Genomic DNA, 10,701 nt, shown 5'->3' with positions numbered 1-10,701 from the left:
AAGTGTCAGGTTCGTTGTTGGAGTGAGTAGACCAAGGCGCGTGCGTAGAGTTCCACATATTTGAATAAATCGAAACTCACCAAACACAAACAAACAAGCAAGCAAGCAAGCACAAACAAAAGTGACGTTCTTGGCTGCTCACAGGCAGCTACACAAAAACAAGATCCCACAATCTAAGGTGGGAATAAGGTCTGCCTAAGTATGATCCCCAATCAGAGACAACGATAAACAGCTGCCTCTGATTGGGAACCATACTAGGCCAACAAAGAAATAGAAACATAGATTTGCCCACCCAAGTCACACCCTGACATAACCAAATAGAGAATAAAAAAAGTCTCTCTAAGGTCCGGGCGTGACAAAAAGTTACGTTACTGATTACAATTTTGGACAAGTAACTAGTAACTGTAATGGGTTACATTTAGAATGTAACCTACCCAACCCTGTATTATAATAGATTAGATTCGTTTATTAGTCATATGCACAGGGTTGCAGATGTAATTGCTTGCAGGGTACAGTGAAATTCTCATGCCCTAATGCTCCCAGCACAGTATATCAGCACCAGGGCATGGCTAGATTGGGTCCAGCTTTTGTCAAATTAACTTTAAAAAGTGGAAATGTTTTGCATTTTAGCTAACCCTAACCCCTTTTCTAACCTTAACCTAATTCTCCTAACCTGCTACATTAATTATTCTAACCTGCTGCGTAAGTTCTCCTAACCTGTTACGAAAAGTCAAATCAAACATTAATTTGACTTAAGCTGGACCCCTTCTAGCCATAAGCTCAGCACCAACCTGCTACACTTAACTTGTTATGGCTGGGGGCAGTATTGAGTAGCTTGGATGAATAAGGTGCCCAGAGTTAACTGCCATCTACTGCATGTTATTAGTATATTTGGATAGAAAACACTCTGACGTTTCTAAAACTGTTTGAATGATGTCTGTGAGTATAACAGAACTCTTATGGCAAGCAAAAACCTGAGAAAAAATCCAACCAGGAAGTGGGAAATCTGAGGTTTGTAGTTTTTCAACCCATTGCCTATCGAATATACAGTGTCTATGGGGTCATATTGCACTTCCTAAGGCTTCCACTAGATGTGAACAGTCTTTAGAACCTTGTTTGATGCTTCTACTGTGAAGGAGGGGGGAATGGGAGCTGAATGAGTCAGAGGTCTGCCAGAGTAGCATGAGTTTATCACACGCGCTCACGTGAGAGTTAGCTTGCGTTCCATTGCATTTCTACAGACAGGAATTCTCCGGATGAAACATTATTGAAGATTTATGATAAAAACCTCCTAAAGATTGATTCTATACTTTGTTTGACACGTTTATGACTTTTTGTCTGAACTTTCGCCTGGACTTGCCCGTGCATCGTGAGTTTGGATTGTGTACTAAACACACAAACAAAACGGAGGTATTTGGACATAAATGATGGACTTTATTGAACAAATCAAACATTTATTGTGGAACTGGGAGTGCATTCTGATGAAGATCATCAACGGTAAGTGAATATTTATAATGTTATTTCTGACTTCTGTTGACTCCACAACATGGCGGATATCTGTATGGCTTGTTTTGTTGTCTGAGCGCTGTACTCAGATTATTGCATGGTGTGCTTTTTTGGTAAAGCTTTTTTGAAATCTGACACAGCTGTTGCATTAAGGAGAAGTTTATCTAAAGTTCCATGCATAACACTTGTATTTTCATCAACATTTATGATGAGTATTTCTGTAAATTGATGTGGCTCTGCAAAATCACTGGATGTTTTGGAACTACTGAACATAACGCGCCAATGTAAACTCAGATCTTTGGATATAAATATGAACTTTATCGAACAAAACATACAAAACGTACAAAAAAACCGTACAAAAGGTAAAAAAATAAATGTATTGTGTAACAAGAAGTTCTATGAGTGTCATCTGATGAAGATCATCAAAGGTTAGTAATTCATTTTACCTCTATATCTGCTTTTTGTGATTCCTCTCTTTGGCTGTGTTTTTCTGTGACTTAGGTGCAGACCTAACATAATCGTTTGGTGTGCTTTCGTCGTAAAGCCTTTTTTGAAATCGGACACTGTGGTGGGATTAACAACAAGTTTATCTTTAAAATGGTGTAAAATACTTCAATGTTTGAGGAATTTTAATTTTGAGATTTCTATGGTTTTGAATTTGGCGCCCTGCACTTTCACTGGCTGTTGTCATATCGATCCTGTTACCACACGACGCAACGCAGAGTGCCTGGATACAGACCTTAGCCGTGGTATATTGGCTATATACCACAAACCTCCGAGGTGCCTTATTACTATTATAAACTGGTTACCACTATAATTAGAGCAGTAAAAATAGATGTTTTCTCATACCCGTGGTATATGGTCTAATATACCACGGCTGTCAGCCAATCAGCATTCAGTGCTCGAACCACCCAGTTTATAGCATGCATTATAGGAAAATAATGCACGATTTTGAATGCCCTTAAATCCAATCAGAAACGACTATTCAACAGTGCCATGGTATCAATAGCAATCATTTGAGCTGCACTTGATTTAGCTGTGCCATGTATAATGGAACCACGTCCGAAAAGTGCAAACTCCAATGTCAGTCAAGCCATCTCAAATACTTTCAAGCATTTTACATATTATTTGACCTATATCTTAATACTAAGAGCAAATAGAGTTTCAACAGGCATCAAGTGGTTTAACATTTAAAAAAAGTAATGTTTCCAAAAAGAGTAAGGTTTCCAAAACTTCACACCTCAGGGACTTTGTCAGTGTCAAAGGCTCTGACGATCACCTTGCCAGAAAACATGAAAATGATCAATGCCAAATTATTTTGCATGGTTAATAGTCACAAACTCTGAATTAGTATTTATTAGAAAAAAGTAGTAAAACAAAGAGTGGGCACAGGTTTTGTTTGACTGAACTAGGAAATGATAACATGATATTTTAAGCCACCAGAGGGTGCTACTACCTTCATGCAGGAATATGTGTTAATCAATGTGCAGTGCTTTAAAGGCGCAGTGCAGTCACAAACGTGATTTCCAGTTTTCTTTAATTATATTTCCACACTATGAGGTCGAAATAACACTCTGAAATTGTGAAAATTAGGATAATACTCTTTTAGTGTAAGTGAATTTCAGCCTGTTCAGTTGGGATGGAGTTGTTGGCCCACACCATGACATTACAATCTGACCTGATTATTCTGAGCAATGACTAGTCTTGAAAACCGGACCCTAGGCAACACAGTGACTAGGGTCTGGTTCGATGATGGACTCTTTTGTTGAGCTCTGCTACCTGACCTGAGCCCAACGGGCCCGACTCTATAGCACCGACATTATGCATCAGGTTAGGACCGGATAGGGCCTGTATTTTCATCAATAACTAGGGCAGGGCTCAGATATCACTCAATTGATCACTAACACTTTGAAGCTGAGCCATTTGCCCATGCTCTGCTGCGCAGTACAGCAGTATCTGACTAAGATCATAACATAGTGTTAGAAGTGCTTCAACCTTGTCAAATATAAGACAGGGGTTATTGTTTCACAGAAAATAATAATGGTCCCTGAATGGTTTTGTCTTAGTTTAGAGTGACAAAAAGTAGCTAACAGCTCTCTCCTGTCTCTTAATTGAGTAGAGGCAGCGCAAGCAAGCGGAGCCGTTGCTTTATTGACAGACTCAGAGCACCATGAGCAGAGCCATAACAAACAAGAGAGGAGCTAATGGATTTACTAATGGAGGAAGTTATTTCTGATTTCGGGTTTTGGGCCTTTCATTTCTCAGAAGCAATTGGGCCTGAGTAGGCCTTATCCTAAAAACGGCTTAAAATTCAAAAGGCTTAAAATTCATGCTCGTGTCTCCATACATATGAAATACGAGTGAGAGTGTAATCAACGTGTAATAACTATGTAAAAAATAATAATGAACGTGTTAAATTATTATGTGACTTGGGAGTCATATTCAGGTCCTGATTGGTCAAGAAACTTATTTGACGCATAAAATAGTGTTATTTGACGTGTATCTTCTTGACAGCAAAGACCCAAACGGCGTTCCATAGTACATAGTGCAGGGCTCTACTCTGTTGGCATAGAGGAACTCTGTCACGTCGATAAGGGGAAAACAAATCTGGGGACTCTACCAACAAACCAGGAGGTAGACATGACATAAACGTCCCATTTCAAAACCAAGGTTTGCAGGCAAAACCTTTGCAGTCATTTTAGTTTAAGGTAGTTAATGCAAAATAGACACTTGCAAAATGCAATGATTAAAAACAACCTCCGTGATCTCCATCTTGCTAGCTACTATTTAGTATTTTATTCAAGCAGATAAAGTAGTGACGTAGGCAATGACGTTGTTCTTCGAGTCACTGATGTCGCGTTCAAAACAACTGGGAACTAAAAAAAACAAGATGTCAAATCATGATGTCAGGGGTCTTCAGGTCGGGAAGTCAGAGCTCTAGAAAGAGGCCAGAGTTCCCGCGATGGATTTGCAAGTTGGATGACCGTTCAAAACAATTTTTCCCAGTCAGAGCTATTTTTGACTGAGATCTTCAACTGTAAGTGATGTTATTGTGAAGGGGAAACGTCTGGGAGCAACAACTGCCCAGCCTTCACAATAACATCACTTACAGTTGAAGATCTCAGTCAACTGTAAGTGCTGTTATTGTGAAGGGGAAACATCTGGGAGCAACAACTGCTCAGCCGCGAAGTGGTAGGCCACACAAACTCACAGAACAGGACCGCCGAGTGCTGAAGCACGTAGCTCATAAAAATCATCTGTCCTCTGTTGCAACACTCACTACCAAGTTCCAAACTGCCTCTGGAAGCAATGTCAGCAAAATAACTGTCCCTCGGGAGCTTCATGAAACGAGTTTGCATGGCTGATCAGCCACACACAAGCCTAACATCACCATGCACAATGCCAAGAGTCAGCTAGGGTGGTGTAAAGCTCGCCGCCATTAAACTCTGGAGCAATGGAAACGTGTTCTCTGGAGTGATGTGTCACTCTTCACCATCTGGCAATCCAATGGAAGAATCTGGGTTTGTCGGATGCCAGGAGAACGCTACCTGCCCGAATGCATAGTGCCAACTGTAAAGTTTTGTGGAGGAGGAATAATGGTCTGGGGCTGTTTTTCATGGTTCGGTCTAGGCCCCTTAATTCCAGTGAAGGGAAATCTTAACGCTACAGCATACAATGACATTCTAGACGATTCTGTACTTCCAACTTTGTGGCAACAGTTTGGGGTAGGCCCTTTCCTGTTTCAGCATGACAATGCCCCCATGCACAAAGTGAGGTTCATACAGAAATTATTTGTTGAGATCGGTGTGAAATAATTTGACTGGCCTGCACAGAGCCCTGACCTCAACCTCATCGAACACCTTTGGAATGAATTGGAACGCCAACTGCGAGCCAGGCCTAATCACCCAACATCAGTGCCCGACCTCACTCATTTTCTTGTGGCTGAATGGAAGCAAGTCCCCGCAGCAATGTTTCAACATCTAGTGGAAAGCCTTCACAGAAGAGTGGAGGCTGTTATAGCAGCAAAGGGAGGAACCAACCCCATATTAATGCCCATGATTTTTGGAATGAGATGTTCGAAGAGCAGGTGTCCACATATTTTTGGTCATGTAGTGTATATGGTCCCAGTCCCACCCCTGGGAACTTATTTATGGAGTATGTAGTAGGCAACATTACTATTGTAGTCTCTTTCAACTGATAGTGTAAAAATAAGTCTATTATAATTGATAAGAAACATGTAGCTGATTAGACTCTCACACCAAGCAATAGGCCAAGAGAGTTATCAGTTTGTTCCTTGTCAATTATAATTAATAGGAAATACTTACAGTGCACCTGCCTACTTTACAAATGCTTCCATAGAATTTTGTCATACACCCTGCAAGTAGTAAGATTTGATGAACATTGGGGCTTGCAGAAAGTATTCACACCCTTCGACTTATTTCACATTATGTTGTGTTACAGCCCGAATTTATAATGGATTAAATTGAGATGTTGTATCACTGGCCTACACATAATACCCCACAATGTCAAAGTGGAATTATGTTTTTAGAATTGTTTACAAATGAATTAAAAAGGAAAACCTGAAATGTCTTGAGTCAATAAGTTTTCAACCCCTTTGTTATGGCAAGCCTAAATAAGTTCAGGAATAAATATTTGCTTAACAAGTCACATAATAAGTTGCATGGACACAACCTTATTGATGTCACTTGTTAAACACACTTCAATCAGTGGAGATGATTGACCACTGTGTGCAATAATAATGTTTAACATGATTTTTGAATGACTACGTCATCTCGGTATCCCACACATACAATTATTATCTGTAAGATATCTAAGTCGAGCAGTGAATTTCAAACACAGATTCAAGCACAAAGACCAGGGACATTTTCCAATGCCTTGCAAAGAAGGACACCTACTGGTAGATGAGTTAATTAAAACCTCTCTGGGATAGGAGGCAGTGTTTTCACATCCGGATGAAAAGCGTGACCAAAGTAAACTGCCTGCTGCTCAGGCCCAGAAGCTAGGATATGCATATTATTAGTAGATTTGGATAGAAAACACTCTGAAGTTTCTTAAACTGTTTGAATAATGTGAGTATAACAGAACTGATTTGGCAGGCAAAACCCCGAGCACAATCCATCCAAATAAAACATTTTTTGAGGTCAATCTGTTTTCCATTAGTTTTCTATGGCAAGCCCGTTTTAATAGAAATATGCTTGCAGTTCCTATGGCATCCACTAGATGTCAACAGTCTTTAGAAATTGGTTGATGTTTTGCCTTTAAGTAATGAAGAAGTAGCCCTTTCCTTTCTGGGTGTACAGCCAAGTGGACTGTTTTGTTTGGGGCACGTGACCTGGAGCACGCTCCACTTTCATTTTATCCGCTATTGAACACAGTTTATCCCATCTTACATTTGATTGATTATTTACATTTTAAAATACCTAAAGTTGGATTAGGAAATTTGTTTGAAATGTTTGGACCAAGATTACAGGTAATTTATTAGATACTTAGTAGTCATGTTGGGCGAGTTGGAACCGGTGTTTTTCTGAATCAAACGCACCAAATAAATGGACATTTTGGGGATATAATGATGGAATTAATCGAACAAAAGGACTATTTGTGATGTTTATGGGACATATTGGAGTGCCAACAGAAGAAGATCTTCAAAGGTAAGGCATGAATTATATCATTATTTCTGAGTTTTGTGTTGCGCCTGGCGGGTTGAAATATGATTGTCATGTGTTTGTTTGATGGGGTGCTGTCCTCAGATAATAGCATGGTTTGCTTTCACCGTAAAGCCTTTTTGAAATCTGACATGGTGGCTGGATTAACAAGAAGTTAAGCTTTATTTTGGTGTATTGCACTTGTGATTGTATGAGAAGTTAAATATTTATAATAATTTAATTTGAATTCGGCGCTCTGCCATTTCACCGGATGTTGCCTAATCGATCCCGCTAACGGGATTTGATCCATAAGAAGATTTTAATAAAAAAATAAAAAACAGACAACAGTTTACAATTGGCTCATTCATCCCCCTCCTCTCCCCTGTAACTATTCCCCAGGTCGTTGCTGCAAATGAGAACGTGTTCTCAGTCAACTTACCTGGTAAAATAACAGATCAATTAAATAATTAAAGACATTAAATATCCCTTTGAGCATGGTGAAGTTATTAATTACACTTTGGATGGTGTACCAATACACTACAAAGATACAGGCATCCTTCCTACTGTAACTCAGTTGCTGGAGAGGAAGGAAACTGCCCAGGGATTTCACCATGAGGTCAATGGTGACATTAAAACAGTTACAGAGTTTAATGGCTGTAATGGGAGAAAACTGAGGATGGATCAACAACATTGTAGTTAATCCACAATATTAACCTAATTGACAGAGTAAAAAGAAGGAAGTCTGTACAGAATTGTTTTTAAACATTCCAAAACATGCATCCTGTTTGCAATAATGCACTAAAGTGAAACTGCAAAACATGTGGCAAAGAAATTAACTTTATGTCCTGAATACAAAGTGTTATGTTTTGGGGCAAACACAACACATCACTGAGTACAACTCTTCATATTTTCAAGCATGGTGGGGGCTACATCATTTTATGGGTATGCTTGTCATCAGCAAGGAAAATTGAGTTTTTAGGATAAAAACAAAGAGAATAGCACAGGCAAAATCCCAGAGGAAAACCTGGTTCATCCAAATATTGTACAATTCAGGTGTGCAAAACTCTTAATAAGAGACTTACCCAGAAACACTCACAGCTGTAATTGCTGCCAATGGTGATTCTAACATGAATTGACTCAGGGGTGTGAATGCTTATGTAAATGAGATATTTCTGTATTTCATTTTCAATAAATTTGCTAACATTTCTAAAAACACGTTTTCACTTTGTCAATATGGGGTATTATGTATAGATGGGTGAGAGAAAAACATATATTTCATCCATTTTGAATTCAGGCTGTAACACAGCAAAATGTGGAATAAGTCAAGGGGTATGAATACTTTCTGAAGGCACTGTATATCAGGATCAGAGCTGTGTAATTTAACCTTTTATCTTTCTTTCTAAAACACAATATTTTACACACACACACACACGTCATAATCCTATGGTACCAGTACAGAGCTCGAAGCGGAAACCCCTCCCGAATCCCAACTCGGGCAGCGGAGCAAAAGAAAAGAAGAATTCCAAGGAGTCAGGAAACACTGAGAAATAGTAGAAGAGAAAAGAAACTATCAGTATAAAGTGAGTGCAATCTGTCATTGATTGTATCAACTGTCTATTTGAACGGAATCGACATGTAGATGTGATATTTGCTAGAGAACGAACACTCGAGAAATGGTTTAGGAGTTTTTTTTCCTAAAGAAAAAAAAACCGTCCAGCCAGGCACTCGACATTATTAGCAGGAATAGCTAAATTTACCTAGCGGGCTAGCTAGCAAGCTAATCAAAATACGGATAACTTAATTAGCCATTATATTATTATAGCGACCTTTTATAATACATATATAGCTGTTTATCGCCCGTAAAATAGTCACTGTGGGTAACGTTACCTAGCACGCTACCGCTAAAATAGTTTGCTAGTTAGCCAATGTGAATCAGATTATGTTCAGATTTAGCTAGTTAGCCTACTCTTGCTAATTAACTACTGGACTGTACTTGGTAAGAAGAGGCAGCGCCGCACTGTAAGGAGCTTTGGCTGTTGTGTTGTTCTAGCTCGCTAGCTAGCGAATGCCTTTGGTTTGCTGCATAATGCTAACACAAACTTTCCTCGGGATGGGAAACATGAAACGTTAAATAGCCATTTTAGGTGAAACGGTTCAAATTATGTCAGCTTTCAAATAGTTAATCATGATTGTTATTGTTTTAGCAGAACTGGTTTTGACGTATGACAACTTGTTTGCAGTATAACCAGTATTATTGGGTAAAAGTTCAATGCTGCTGTGAAGTACTGTATTATGAATTGCCACAAAATGGGCGGAGGTAACGGATGCAGTTACAGCAAACCTTATCACAGCCAACTGGTCCAATAGGACTTGACAAAACCTTTTGTCACACTCAACCAGCTGTGTCCAATATTCTCTCCCATCATAGTTAGGCTACTCGTTGGCCAAATGAAATATATTAGCTAGCAACAGTGTTTGCATACATCTACATTAATACACACAGGTTAGAAATGCAAATCCAGAAAACAATATATCATCATCAGTTGTTTCATGTCAGGGACACTGTTTGTCTGTCAGCCTTGAGTTCCATGACCTTTTCATGCCACACCAGTGAGAAGAATGAGGACATTCCTTTACTAGACTGCTCGCTCAGATGGGGTATTCAAGTAGCAGTACCCTCCCTACAGACCCTGTTCTGTAGCACACAGCAAATCCTTGTTGAGCTTAGCTAACTCCCACTGATGATCTCCTTCAGCAGCCCACCACCACCCACTCTAATTGTGTTATTGCTGGTGAGAGAGGATTGTAACAACATCACATGAAGACATTTCACTGTCATACTCCTGTGTGCAAGTGTACAACCACACTGTTTGACTCGTCATTTGTTGCACACATTAGGGAGGAAAATAAACCAAATGTGACAACAAAAAAACCAACAACATTGTGGCCCATTTGACACCCATTTACTGTAGCTGTTCCAGGCTGCATTAAATCATGAAAATAGTCCGGGCATTGCACCTTGCTCGTTGTCCCTCATTTAGGTCAAATCAAACTTTAGTTGTCATATGTGCCTAATACAAGCGGTGTTACTGTGAAAATCTTACTTACACGCCCTTAACCAACAATGCAGTTCAGGAAAGAGTTAAGAAAATATGTATACAAATAAACTAAAGTAACAAATAATGAAAAGTAACACAATAAAATGACAATAACAAGGCTATATACAGGGGACTAGCTTTGTCCTGAAACTCTCAATAGAAACTTTATTAGTTCTTGGTGAAGCTCGGACGGAAAGAGCCTATATCTTTTACTACAAAGAGTTGTTTGAAATTGAGAGCTGTTCATCTTTATCGTTAACTTATTGTTTGACAAGTTTATGAAATTTGCTCATGAAATGTGCTGGCTTTGGTTGAATTTCCTTTTTTGTACCCAAGGTTTGTTGTTGTCACGATACACTGTCAGGTCAAAGTGATCTGTCTCGTAAGTGACACAACAAACTCCCTCTTGTACTTTCACTAGATGGCCAGTCAGA

At 39.3% G+C, this 10,701-nt stretch overlaps 1 protein-coding gene across 2 annotated transcripts in view; it reads left to right on the top strand.

Moving 5' to 3' along the window:
* The first annotated feature begins 8,618 nt into the window (after positions 1 to 8,618).
* Positions 8,619 to 10,701, top strand: part of fer (fer (fps/fes related) tyrosine kinase) — a 39,947-nt gene continuing 37,864 nt past the window's right edge. For both annotated transcript variants that reach the window (XM_024373215.2, XM_024373214.2), the window contains exon 1: positions 8,619 to 8,749. The gene's annotated coding sequence lies outside the window, so the exon portion shown is untranslated. The remainder of the gene's footprint in view (positions 8,750 to 10,701) is intronic.

The sequence above is a fragment of the Oncorhynchus tshawytscha genome, linkage group LG20 (genome assembly GCF_018296145.1).
Source record: "Oncorhynchus tshawytscha isolate Ot180627B linkage group LG20, Otsh_v2.0, whole genome shotgun sequence".
In the NCBI taxonomy this organism is placed as follows: domain Eukaryota; kingdom Metazoa; phylum Chordata; class Actinopteri; order Salmoniformes; family Salmonidae; genus Oncorhynchus; species Oncorhynchus tshawytscha.
Note: the sequence above shows the minus strand (reverse complement) of the source record. Positions and strands in the feature narration are given on the sequence as shown.